The following is a 14,407-nucleotide window of genomic DNA, read 5'->3' as shown; positions in this document are numbered from 1 at the left end:
CAGCCTCTCAACAGTCATCATGACGACATAAATGGGCACATTCTGTTTTTATTTATTGATATTTTTTTCTCTCTTTATTGTTTATATCTTCTCTGTGCAATGATTTTGTGTTTTTAGGATTTAGTCCCATTTTAATTATTTATATTCTACATTTTTATACATTTTGCCCTCGATCTTCATAACTATGTCTGAGTTTTTATTTGATTGTTGATCTGTGAAGCACTTTGGTCGACTCTCGCTGTTTTTAAATGTGCTCTATAAATAAATTTACTTGATTTGACTCATAAAATTCAATTATCTTGGAAAAAAAGACGAGTAAGATACAGATACACAAATGTCTCAGCTCCTGTGTGACCTTTGACCTCTCAGACAGTATGTGTGTGTGCTGTGCGTACAGTGTGCACGTACACACACACACACACACACACAGGTTGTGTACACGTGCTGATTCAGATACTTCCTATTTAAAGATGCACAGCTCCTTCTGTTTATTTACACTCACATTGATTCTTAACTGGACACAATGTGAGCGAGTGAACATCAGATTGTTTCAGTTTCCCGATGAAGATGAAGATGTCTTAACGTGCTTCGTGCGTCAGCGACAAGACAAGTTTTGTGCACCTAACTCTGTTTTCATTGGTCCAAATCAACACTGATGTCCTTCATGTTTCCGTTTCCCCTCCAGGCAGCAGTCGACATGGACGAAGAGAGAGTGAGAGTGACGATGTGAAGTTCGCTCGCTTGCTCGCTGTTTGTTACATAGGAGGACGTGTCGCACTTGTGCAAGAGTAACACGCACAAGGCAACGACAAATCCTAAAAGGTGAGTTCAAACAGAAAGAGTCATTTACATGAATTTGACGGCTGGACAGTTTGTGTTTATCTGCCCCCCCGAAAAAGTCAATGTACCAGCTACACAAATGTTAGCATTAAGCTAGTTAGCAAAAGAGCAGCGACCGTGACTGTGGGAGTTATAATGTGTGTTTGAGTTCAGCTCCAGTCTCTCCTTTTTACCCTCATCTCTGTGTGTTTATGAGTCAGATTCATTAAAAGCCTCAGGATAAGAACCAATTTTCACTCATGTTGAAACAATTGTGTCTTGTGTGGTCGTGTCAGTTCACACCTCCTGGGTGAATTCCCATTTAATCACTTCTTTTCATCGACTTTTTGTATAATCGCGCTGTCTTGAGTTGCGTGTTAGCTGTGGGCTTTTTTTTTCCAGACAATATTTTTTTACATTTTGGAGAATCTGCACCATTAAAAGTCTTGTTGTGTTACCAGCAGGTCTTTTTGTTTGTAATGTATAAAAGCCTTTCATACGGTGCTTCTGATATATGATTTCTGTGTAAAGTTACTGACTTGTATTGACACTGATCATACTGGTGACACTGGGAAGACAAAGGTGAGTGGAAGTTCTGAATTTGAACTCCAGTTCACGCTCAGGGTGATGTAAACAGGAAGTATAATGTTAGCCATCGTTACTTTCTGACAATACCGCACCATGAAAAGTCATGCCACATTAGCTACGATCAGTTCCTCTTTGCACTGTAACCATGGATACAGTATAATGACCACAATCACCATAAAAACTAGAAGAGTGCAGATCTTATACAGATATATGCAAACGTTTTAAAAAAGTGTTTTTGTAGCATACATCTCAGTTTTCCTTCAGATGCATATAATAGTGTGATGTTATTGTAACTTGGGTTCATCTAACTGGTAACTGGTTCCATCACTGGGTATCTACAGAGGAGAAGAGTCTAGCTGTGACTCAGGGCCCTGTTATGGTACCAGGCGCCTTTCATTGGCAGAGCGTAGTGGTCGGGAGGGAGTGTAGACCTGAATGAGGCCGCGTTCTGGATCATCTGCAGAGGTTTAAGTGTACATGCAGGGAGGCCAGCAAGGAGATGCAGTAGTCGAGTACCAGGAGTCGTGCTGCATGCTCAGACAGGAAGGGTCTGATCTTCCTGATGTTGTACAGGGCGAATCGACACGATCGAGCCACTGAGGCCACGTGAACCTTAAAGGTTCGCTATTCGCTACACACACATCATGCACCGCCCTGTTCCTTAAAGCAGCTACACAGCTACACTACCTTTCACATAGATATTCTATGAAGACTGAGGAGAGACAGGATTCAGGGATTTGATGCACTAGTCGATGACTCAAAACAATTCCACAGTAACGTAGGGTGTTATTGTGCTCGCACACAGTGTGCAAGTCAGTGTGAAAATCATTAGTAGCTCGTTGATATTAATGATCAAGTGAGATTTATTCATTCTGCAGCAACACAATGAATAAAGGGGAAACACTGAACTTAATAAGGAAACAATAAACAGAACGTTAAACCCAAACTTCTCAATGTCAACACTTATTTATTTAAAACATTTTGTTGTGACACACCACAAAAAACCCCTCCTTCTCTCTCTCCTCTCAAACAAAGAAGAGCTGAATCTCACTTAGTTGTCCCTCTGACCTCCCTCACAGTCAAGATGGCGGCAAAGACAACAAAAACAGGGATTTATTCATCTTGTATCGTGCCTTTAACTTTAGTGGATCATGATGAGAAGCGGTCTAATATCTGATTCAAATTGTGTCGATCAGATCAGATGAAAGGTTTAAACATCATATTAATGTCCTTTTATTTATTTGTATTTATCTTTTTATTTGCATCTTTTGTAACTTTGTTAAGAAAAGCGTCTATCGATAAAGTTTATTATATGTCTTTTAAAGATGTTGGTAACAGTTAAAAAGAAACAACTTCATCCTCATGGCCTCGTACATATCTGTCTCTGAGCTAGCCTACTGACCATCTGCACTCACCCACTTGAGAAAACGTCTTAGCACACACACACACACACACACAGACACACACACACACACACACACACACCCGTCAACACAATCGGCTGGTTGGTGACTCACAAGGACGGCATCAGCGGTTGTGATGTAAATGGCACATTGATATTTGGATGGACGATCACACTGCTGCTGGTTTTTTTTTTTTTTTTCCTGCAATCTGCAGCTCATCAACACACACAGACATGAACATCATCATCATCATTACGTAGAGGCCTTGACCGTCTAGTTGGGGACTGTGGTCCACCATGACCGAGATAAGGGTCCATCAATCTATCGACCCCCCCAGCCCGGGTCCACCTCTCTCTCTCTCTCTCTACATACATGAGATTCATTTCCTCCACACCAGATGGCTCCCCTGTGGCTCACACTCCGCTAGTTAGCACTGCAGCTAATCCGTTAGCCTGAGCCCTCACGGTGTCATTACCTTCTCGGAGAGGTTACAGTTCAAGCTCATAATCGCCAGAGAACTCGCTCGCTCATTTCTACATCTCTTTTTCTTTCATTTCATCGCCTCGTCTGTCTCTGAGCTAGCCTTTAGTTAGCACAGTGTTCTGTTTTACTTCTCTATGTTGAAGCTGAAACTGCACCTATATTTTATTGTATTGCATGTTTTGAAAGGCACTATAGAGATAAAGTTCCTTTACTTTTCTTCTTCTCTCCTTACCTCTAATATTGTTTCCTTCATCTTCACCCTGAGAGTCTGTGATGACCCCTGCTGTTAGATAAATTATGGGATGGTAATTAGTGGCTCCTGGTGACACCTGGGCCTGGTGTTACCACCCTATAAGAGCGAGGAGGTCCCGCCATCAACGCCTCCCTCGCTTTTCCTTTCAGCTGGTTTGTTTTCTCACTCCCCTTCTTCTTCTTCTTCTTCTTCTTCTTTTGTCTTGCAGGCACACTGCCGGTCATGCGAGGACGGCTTTTTTTTTTTTTTAACGTTTTATTATGCATCTCATCCCTCATGCACACCTCACGCCGCTGATTCCACTGATATCCAGACTCTTCGCTCTGTTAATCCTCAGCTGAACCTTTAATTCATTCGCTTTGATTACATAAATTTACTTTTGTTACAACCTTTAACACGGCGTGTCTCCCGTATTCGTCACGGCTCGAGAGCCAAGGTTGTGACAGATCTCACAGGCAGGAGTCCCAAACACACAGGTAATAATGTCAATGTAACAGCAAGGGTCGAGGTTGAGGAAATTAAAATAAAGTTCAAGTAGCAACAGAACAGAATTGCAGACTTGGACCACTCGTCTTAAGAGGAAATCAGATTTGATTTGCTTTCCCAGCCGGTGAAACTAGCGGCCAGAGCAGACAGAGAAAAGATTTGTTTTCAACCTGGATTTGAACATTTTAACAGAGCCGGCCTCCTGGATGTGCAGAGGGAAATTTACTCCAAAGAAAGGCAGCTCAATGGGCACCAGAAGGTTTTTTTTGTTTTGTTAAATAGAGGAACAGTTAAATAAATACCATTAAGAGAAAGGCAGTTTAAGGTTTTGTAAGTCAGGAGGAGGATTTGTGTTGGTAACCAATGCAAAGATTTCAGGACGGGTCTGATAACATCAAACTCTGGCAGCTCTGCGTTTTGGGCCAAATGTGGATCTTTTGTTGCTGCGACGGGTCGGCCAGAGAAAAGTACATTACAGTTGTCGATTCTGGAAGGATTTTAGTGTATGAATTGGATAAAATGGGAAATATTTTGGCTGAGTTACCGAAGTAAAAAGGCAGTTCTTGTGATATACTTGATATGTGATTGTCCTCTCCTCCCTTCCTTCCCTTCCCTCCTTCCCTCCCTTTCCTTTCCCTTTCCTTTCCTTTCCTTTCCTTTCTTTCCTTTCCTTCCGTCCCTCCCTTTCCTTTCTTTCCTTTCCTTTCCTTTCCTTTCCTTTCCTTCCTTCCCTTTCCTTTCCTTTCCTTTCCTTTCCTTTCTTTCCTTTCCTTTCCTTTCCTTTCCTTTCCTTCCTTCCCTTTCCTTTCCTTTCTTTCCTTTCTTTCCTTTCTTTCCTTTCCTTCCTTCCCTTTCCTTTCCTTTCCTTTCCTTTCTTTCCTTTCCTTTCTTTTCCTTTCCTTTCTTTTCCTTTCCTTTCCTTTCTTTTCCTTTCCTTTCTTTCCTTTCCTTTCTTTTCCTTTCCTTTCCTTTCTTGCCTTCCTTCCCTCCCTTTCCTTTCCTTTCTTTCCTTTCTTCCCTTTCCTTTCCTTTCCTTCCTTCCCTTTCCTTTCCTTCCTTCCCTTTCCTTTCCTTTCTTTTCCTTTCCTTTCTTTTCCTTTCCTTTCTTTCCTTCCTTCCCTTTCCTTTCCTTTCTTTTCCTTTCCTTTCTTTCCTTTCCTTCCTTTCTTTTCCTTTCCTTTCTTTCCTTTCCTTCCTTCCTTCCTTCCCTTTCCTTTCCTTTCTTTCCTTTCCTTTCCTTTCCTTCCTTCCTTCCTTCCTTCCTTCCTTCCTTCCTTCTCTCCCTTTCCTTTCCTTTCCTTCCTTCCCTTCCCTCCCTTTCCTTTCCCTTCCTTTCCTTCCTTTCTTTCCTTTCCCTTCCTTTCCTTTCCCTCTTTTGTCTCATACCCTTCTGTCTTTTCACTTTCTCGTCTCTCCTTCCCCTCCTCTCTCTCTCTCTCTCTCGTTTCTCATTATTTTGTCTCATGTACTTTTTTATTTTTCTTCCCTTCCTTTCCACTCTTCCGTTTCCTTATTTCTCACCTTCTTTCCTCTTTTTATTTCATCTTTCCTTCCTCTCCTCTTGTCCTCTTTCCTATTATTTTGTATCCTTTCCTTCCCTTTTCCCCTCCTCTCTTTAATTTCCTCTCCTGATTTGTTGGCTGAAGCCCGACCAGCGGCATCATTACCTCTGCAGGGGTTAAAGTTCAACATCTTTATCACACTCTTCTGTAGATGTTGTATATGCATTTGTCTTGACCCTGCTATCAGTTTCCCTTCCCTCTTTTCATTTTTTTTTTTATATACCTCCCCCTCTTCCTTCCTTCCTTCTTCCCTTCCCTCCGCAGCTAATTTGCTGTCCCTGTATCGCAGCATCATTACCTCCGCTCAGGGTCAATGCTGAACGGTCATTAACTGCAGCCTCTTCATCCAGATCACTCATCTCCACCACGATGCTATCTGTCTCCGGATGACAGTGACGAGCCTTCCCTTGTCTCTCTATTTTCATGACGTCTCCTTTTTCTCTCTTTTTCTCTTCCCCCCTCCGTTTTCTCTCGCTCTCTCTCTCTTTGTAGGTTAACTCCTCATTGACCGAGGGGGCCCGAGTGTGTTGAGTCAGACAGCGGAGCTTAGATTAGACAAAAGCCAGACGGCATTATGCGGACAGCTGAACTAAGCCCTATTAGAGAGAGTCATTACCCTGTCTGTCTTGTCCTGCATGCACACATACAGAGCAAATTATCTGTAAAAAAAAAAAAAAAAAAGAAAAGGAAAAACTAAATGAGTTGAAACTAAACTCTCTGAAATCTGATCAGCTTCAGCTGATGGTTACATTTAAGAGGAGAAATTAGGAAGAAAAAGCAAGGAAGGAAGGAAGGAAGGTTTAGAGGAAAGGAGGAAGGAAAGTTACCTTGCGAGGCAGCTGGATGCATGAGATCACATGAGAATCCGTCTTGTCAGTTATTGCGCTTGTGTGGTTCGGACCAATCAGCATCACGAATCCAGCTGCTGCCTCTCAAGGTAAGACGGTGATAGACAGATGGTTCATCCAATCACCTGCCAAGTATTTATTTTTTTTTTAAAGTGTCTGCACTTTTCCAAACAGTTTCCAAGTACGACCTCTCAGACGGTTTTGTGTGACAAACCATCTGGTGCATCAAGTTGAAGGAAAAGTGGAAGGAAACGGGAAAGTAAGAGAAGGAGAAAGGAAGGGGTAAAGATATATGCATACCTGCAACCTTTGTCTTTACTGAAATCTTCCATATCCACACACATTCTGTCTTCAACTCATCACCAACGTCTATACAAGTGTCTGATAAACCTACAAACTGTTACACAAACCGAGTTTCTGCATCATTTCTCATCATCTCAGTGCTCCTTGCATTGGGGGGGCAAATTTGGATGAAAGACCGTCCTCCCGAGAAAAACAAACAAACAGGTCGTAATGTCAGTTGCACAAAAAACAACATATAGTTACGTTTGAGTGACAGATGCCATCTAGTGTCAGTGATGCAGTTCAGATGACAACAATAAAAGCTGACAACTGTCCTCATTCAGAGGAGGAGGAGGAGCGGTGGATGGAGGCATAAACCAGTGGAGCAAGTGTTGCATTTCCAACCGCGACCATAACTACGATCGTCCCCTAACCTTAACCCCCTGGTTATTATTGTAGCCATGACAACGAAGAGGAAGTACTAACTTTAACCCACACCGCATGTTTCTCCATTACCTTTGAATCCGTCCAGCATTGACCGGCATGACATGAAACAGCGGTTTCTTGGTTGAAAAAGGAACTAAGGCCGTTGTCAAGCTGTTGTCAAGCTGTTGTCAAGTTGTGCGTCAAATATGAATCAATATTCTGTTAATGCATTGCGTATTTCTCCCCTCAAATATTTTCATAAACATACGTTAGTGTTCTGCTCGCTGTAATATGAGAAAGTTTGTGACCCAGCCGCCATGTTGAAAACAGAAAACCAGTACGTCACCACCAGCTGGAGCGTTTAGTGGTGACTGAATCGAATCCCCCCCCTCCCCCTACGGAAACCATTAGAGTGGAGGCAATGTCAGACTGAAGATGGAAATGGTGTCCTGGTTCTGTCCCAGTCTGGTTCTATGTACCTCCAGGCTTTTCTTGCCTGTTTAAAACTGGGCTGAGTGGGAGGAAGCACAGATAAGAGAAGCTGCAGATTATATTTAAAGATCACTTGATCGACTGTTCCTTGCTACATTGACTCTCATGCAGCCTTAATATGCAAGTCGCTCCGCTTGACAGACTGATTTATTCATGTTTTTGTCAACAGTGACGTTTATTTTGCTGTTTGTGCTGGTTGTGACTTGTGCACTTACTTTATTCTTGGCTTGTGCATGGTTATATTGTGTTTTCTGTGTTACTGTGCTCCACACCTTCCCTGCATCGAGCCTCGTTAGCCCTCCTCTACTTCCTGTGACTTCCCAGCCTGCCAGTTCCTTTCTTGTCCTCCTGTTCCACCTGCACCTAAAGTCCTGGTTTTCAGTTGTTGGATCCTTTGTTCTTTATTCTGTATTCTGCCAGCTTTGTTTTTGCTTGCACAAGTCCAAAATAAAGAAGTTGTTCTTCAGCCCTGCTCTGCTCCACATCTCTAACCTTAACGAAGTGATCATTTTAACCCAAACTATGATCTTTACCAAAACCTAATCGAGTGGTTTTTTGTGCCTAAACCTAACCAGACTTTAACCACAGCGTTGTCACATCATAAAACATTATTATTCCTCCTGGTGTCACATGGTCAAATGACGTATCTGGTCTTGTAATTTGGAAGACTGTCCAATATCTGTATTTCTGTAAACATCTGTCTCATGGTGGTTTGTCCACAAATGCAAAACAATCAGTGAATGTGCTGGTTTTTTTTCTAAATGACAGTGGGAATGGTGTAGAGAAAATTAAACGTGTCTCCAAGGGTGTAATTTTCTGTCATATGTGTGACAGATTCTGCACAAGAGTTCAGAAATGTAAACAGTGTGTACAGCTCTTCTTGAAGACTTCAGTATTTGACGTAATTGTGGTCTAAAAAGAAGGAGAAATAGCACTGTATGAGGAGCAGTGTACATATAACATGCTGCACACACACACACACACACTCAGACCTACAACCAGCTGGTTATGACGAGATGAAGGAGATGGGAAAACGGATCGATGACTTGTGATGAAAAACCATCAATAAACTTTAATCCTGTAAAAGCGGAGCCTCGTCTGCTCGCCCGCCCGCCTCTAAACACCCGTCACTCACACGTTGAGCCTTTATGCTTCGCAGCAATGACTGCATTGTTCTCGCACTGAGCCTTCATCACAGTAATGTACTGTAAAAACTGGTCCGTCTGGTTCTGCAGTGTTTTTTTTCACAGTTTTTTGGAGGTCTTGCCACTGTTACGCCGTCACCCTTTGAGCCCGCCAAAAATGTTTCGTTGCTCATTGCGGTTTGGCAAGACTCGCGGGGTATTTACTTCAGTTAGAAACACTGCCGCTTATTTTACAGGTGAGTGAATCAGTCTTTATCCATTTGGAGTTGCAAACTAAATGTGTTGCTGATTGTCACTGACATCTTGTGAATCACTAGCCTTTAGTTCACTGATTATTCTGGTTTACAGTGGTTCCAGTTTTCTCTTCTTCTTATAGTGAAGCTGAGCTTGTAGGATTCAGACTTCTTCTCCTTCATTGTTTTGGATTGGATCTAGTTACTTTCTTGGATGCCCATTTCAGGAATAATAATGTATTGGCTCGAATATAAGACAATATTTTAATGCAAATATTAAGAATAAAGATATTTTTCCAGAAATTTCAGTTCTGCGGTATCAGCTGCTTGTGTGTTCTCTCCATTCAAATCATAAATATAAGCTTGCAGCATCAAACAGTACATGAACTTTTACACTTTTATCTACACAAAACCAATTCCAAGTGTTGTTGCATTTGAAAATACTTAATGTGACTAAAGTGTGAGCAGCCAGTTCAGGTTTGGCTGCAAGCTACTGCAACTAATTTAATTTCTTATAGATCAGTCTTCCCAAAAATGATGAAAAATATTACTAGGGTTTTGTGTATTTTGGGATTTTTGGGGATATTCTGGACCAATGTGTTGTAGGTACACTGTGGGGTTTTACAGTTATGTAAGCTACACTGAACAGAGGAATATCTCTGGAGAGAACGGTGTTCATCCCTCAAGATTTCCACAGACTTGGAGAATCTTTGTGAAGGTGAGCTGAAGCTGTGCTGAAAGCTTGTATTGGAACAACACCTTTCTAACACACTATGTAGGTTATTATTTCAAGTATGCGCATGTAAGTGCAAAGTAAAATGTGTAAACAGTATGGTAAGAAATAGAGCAAATAGAAAAATATATAGAAATGGTTAAAAAAAAACCTCGTCCTGACTCAGTAGTTGTTGCCGTGCGTTCCCTTCATATCACAGAAAGCTTTCAGCGCTGGCTGCAGTTCAGCTGGGGACACTGAGTGGCTGCTTGACTTGACCCCAAGTGTGAACATTTAATCAGCTTAGCATGGCATCCCTGCAGCCCCCGCTGCATCTAAAACCACACAGCGACGCTAAGCCATACCCACTGACCCACACTGATCTCTGCCTCTCACTCTCCCTCCGTTTACACTCATACACAAGATGCTCTCACAGCATACTGTATATACTGTATCCATACACGACGAAACACGGACACGCACTCAAACAGCTGACACAGCTGAAAGCCTGCAGAGCTTATAGGGGCAGAAAACACGCCAGACATGCTGAATCCTATTTAACCGATGCTTTTAGTAATGTAAAGTGCATGAGAGTGCACGTAAAAGCAGGGGAGCGTGTAGCGCTGCAGGAGCTTAGGCAACGTTACGAAACTGAGCTTAGGTTAAAGTGCATTAGAGCGAAGAGATTCAGAGAGAACATAAGTCCACAAAGAGAGAGGCAGGTTTATTAATTCAAGTAATTGTATATGTGTGTGTGTGTGTATGTGTGTGTGTGTGTGTGTGGTAATGCATTAAACCTTTAGGAAGCATCTGTGTGTACAAGAGAGGAGGAGGAGGAGGGAGGGTGTGGTAAACGTCCAACAGTCTAAATTTCCAGTGGAAAATTCCCACTCTGAGTCTCTATTCCCCAGAGAGGGAACTGTGTGCAGTGAACGCCTCGAATGCATTTAGCAAACACACAAGTGGGACAGTATACATTTCCAACAGGGTGTATAGTATAGACAGCTGGATTGAGCTTGAAGATTTTCTACCTTCTGTCATGGTTGCGTGAAATCTCCTGATTGACCGTCTCCTTTTAAGATTTAATTTCACTTCTTCTTTGGTCAGACACTGAAGGTCTGTGATTAAGTTTGTTGGACTGTGAATACACCGAGACTTGTTCGTTCCATCACTGACAAAGACTGATATGTTGTATTTAATAAATCTTGTAGAAAGTTGTCAATTAACCAAAACAAACAGTCAGTGTTTGGGTCTAACACACTGACACATGACTGACTTAAGACAGGAAAGTAGGCCAGTGGTGCAAAGCTTTTCTGTCAGCAGTTTTTTTTCCCCCCCCAGAGATTAAAAAACAGCTTTATTCTTTGATATACTTTAAACAGCATTCGTGAGCCAGGAGGTTGTGAAACATACTAAAGGCAATGAATGACTTATACAAGACTTTTATAACCGAGTAATTACATAACACACAAATGGGAAACCGTTCTGAATGTGAATGGTGCATTTTAACCTCCTGAGAAAAGAAATATGTGACATAATGCACAGCTAGATGTTCTGATACAGGGAAATAATGCACAAGTTCAACTTTGAGGTCAATTATTGTACTGTTGTTGTTGCATTAATGCTTCTTTTACCCAGTTTTCAATCCCTTTTATTTACAGGCTTTTAGCAGGGTCACTACATGTCTTAGCCAGGCATGTAGTCACTCTCTGTATTGCTATTTTCAGTATTTCAAGTATACCATATGTGAAGAGTATGCATGCGAGTTGTACTCTACATGTTTTAAAACAGCTTTTGTGGAAATATGTAGTTTTAACACAGTTAAAAATTGGTTTTAAATGACTTTTTGTGTCTGTATGTCCTCAGGTTTTTAACACCGGGACAATATCTGAATATGAACGGACAGAGGAGAGGTCAGTGCTCCAGGTATCTAAAGGGACCTATTATGCTCATTTCCATCTCTATATTTTTATTCTAGGACTCCACTAGAGTAGCTTTGCATGATTCACTGTTCATTAAAACCCTTTATGCAGCCCCTCAGTTCAGCCTCTGTCTCTAACAAGCAGTCTGAGCTCCTGTCTCTTTAATCCGTATCAGAGTCGTGTTAAGTTACCGCTGATGCAAACCCAACATTTCCTGCTTTACTACTTCTTATTAAAAGCTTTTAAATTACTAAATAATGGGAAACTTTTATTGCAGGAAATGAAACGTATTCCTCACCGCATTAACTGGAGACACAACAATATATGGAGATATTGGGAGCTATTTGTTCAGCAGATCAGTTAGAAATAACGCAGGGAGGAACAATACAATAGTACAACCGCCACAGCGATGATGAGGTTCGATGAAGAGCTGCAGACGACCAGCACACCTCCAACAGGTAAACTTCTTATTTTACTTTGCCCTGCTGTGTAATGGACTCATGGCTCGGCCTGACTAACCCCAAAATAATGGAAAAACACCATTATGTTAGCAGAGTGGAGCTGTCAGACGGCTCGGGCTGATATGTTGGAAACTGAGCGTTCAGAGCAGTATGAAGCCGGTGCTTTTTGCTCACAGGGATTACTTCTACATATGTTTACCTCATTATTTGACACTTTGGCCATGTTTAATATGAAAATCCGACATTGTGACATTATTTATTTATTCTCATATATAAAGGGTCCCTTTAAGAATCATGTTGAGCCTTAGTAATGTCAAAAATGATAAATGATAAAAAAAAAGTTCATATTAGTGGTTTTGTCTCAGATATATTGGCATTTACTTAACATATGAAACTGAGGTGTTAAAATGTTTTTAGACCGATTGTACCAGATTATAACATATTAAAACACTATGATTTAGCTATTTCATTAGTGATAACAATGACAAACACATGTCCAAAACACGAGATTGCACAAGCTGCACTGAAATGAAACTTCCTTCATAAGGTGTCTGGACTACTGTGAGCCTGGAGGACAGCCTGAGGAGCTCAAACATCCAGAAATTTATTACTGCATCTGATCATGAAGCCTCCCAGTTGAACGTATTCTGGATGAGACTCTGGAGTAGACACACTGGAGGGATTACATATTCCCTCTGGCCTGGGATCCCTGCTACCACCACAGTCTGGACCTAGATGAGGGGATTTCCACACCAAGTTCAAATTTGCGTCCAAGATATTTGCACAAAACCAAGCAGATAGTTAAATCCTGGTTTCTATTACTTCTTGCACATCAAATATGTCATTTTAATCTAATAGAAAATTCTCAAGCAAGTGTGTCACCTCATGACCTCGCCATGATTGGCGGGAGCCATTACTTCCTTTTCTTTTGTTAACAAGCAAGAACAGCAAAACAACTTGATCGGCGTTACCATGGTTCCTGACCAGATGCATTAAAAAGAAAACGAAATAGAGCATGAAGAAGTTTTGAATCTGGTGTTCTTTGTTATGTGTGAAAGTTATGCACACACATTTTTCAGATTTCTGCATCAGTATGTCAGTTTGGACCCAGTGCACAGTGGCTTTAAGCAGCAGAAAACAACAAAAAACAATATTATCAATGCTAAGTTCTGAGCGGTTGAGAATCTATTTGTTCACAGTAGGCTTTTTCCTACTGCAGCCTGCTCCGGGACGATGTTTTTACACAAAAAAAACATCGTCCACTGTGGTTTCAAGAGAGAGGCATAAGAAAGAGCAAGCTTCTAGGAGAAAGTTCAGCTCGGATTCATCGACCTGTCCTCGTGGCGGACTGTTTACTCGCTGTTTACGCTGCCGTGCATGCAGGCAGAGCCAATCAATCTACATCCTGTGTCACGCAAAGAGCAATGTCAAGAGCTATCCCTCCGCTTATACCGCTTCCTCCACCTGACACGGCGAGAGCAGGACGAGAGGGAGAGGTAGCGTGAGAGGGAGATGGAGAGGACACGCAATCCCACCCTCCGTGTGTGTGTGTGTGTGTGTGTGTGTGTGTGTGTGTGTGTTGGTGTGTGAAAAGCACCTACACACAAAAACACACACATGTTATATCAACCTCACTCTCTGCTGGAGAGACAACTCCAGAGAAGAAAAGCACATGTGCTGAAGTGCTTTTAAGACTTTTTTTTTTTCATCAAGCCTCCAGCTTTACACACACACACACACACACACACACACACACACACACACACACAAACACACACACACACACACACCATTTCCCTTGTCACTGTCTAACCCAAACACTCCTGTGAGGCTCCTGTGGGCCAATGAGAGTCTCAGAGCTGTCAAGACCACCGGGGCCCCTGAGGGCCATCCATCATGAAAGATGGGGAGAAGAGAAGAGTAAATAAGATCGGAGAAGATGACAGGAGGAAGGAGAGAAGAAAGGAAAGGAAAGGAGAGGAGAGGAGGAAGAAGATGGATAAGAGAATTAGAGGAAATAAAAGTAACAGAAAGGGAAAGGAAAAGAGGAAGAGAGAGGAGAGAGGGAAGGAAGGAGAGGAGTGAAGAAGATCAGAGGAGATGACAGGAGGAAGGAGGGAAGAGGAGAAGGGAAGAAAGGAGAGGAAATAAAAGCAACATAAAGGAAGGGACGAGAGGAAAGAGGAGGAGGAAGGATGAGAGGTGAGGAGGGAAGGAAAGGAGAGGAGTAAAGAAGATGGGAGGAGAGAGGAAGGAAGAGAGGAGAGGATGGAGAGGAAAGCAAAGGAAATG

General features: G+C 42.0%; 1 protein-coding gene and 1 long non-coding RNA gene across 3 annotated transcripts in view; one reads left to right on the top strand and one right to left on the bottom strand.

Moving 5' to 3' along the window:
- Positions 1–14,407, bottom strand: part of pik3r3b (phosphoinositide-3-kinase, regulatory subunit 3b (gamma)) — a 264,605-nt gene that overhangs the window by 66,552 nt on the left and 183,646 nt on the right. The gene's annotated exons all lie outside the window — the stretch shown is intronic.
- LOC122989339 lies at positions 693–13,622 on the top strand. Its single transcript, XR_006405033.1, has 4 exons — positions 693–822; positions 11,599–11,658; positions 11,932–12,112; positions 12,663–13,622. It is a non-coding gene; the product is annotated as an uncharacterized LOC122989339 (long non-coding RNA).

This window comes from Thunnus albacares, chromosome 9 (assembly GCF_914725855.1).
Source record: "Thunnus albacares chromosome 9, fThuAlb1.1, whole genome shotgun sequence".
In the NCBI taxonomy this organism is placed as follows: Eukaryota; Metazoa; Chordata; class Actinopteri; order Scombriformes; family Scombridae; genus Thunnus; species Thunnus albacares.
This window is presented reverse-complemented; position numbering and strand designations above follow the sequence as displayed.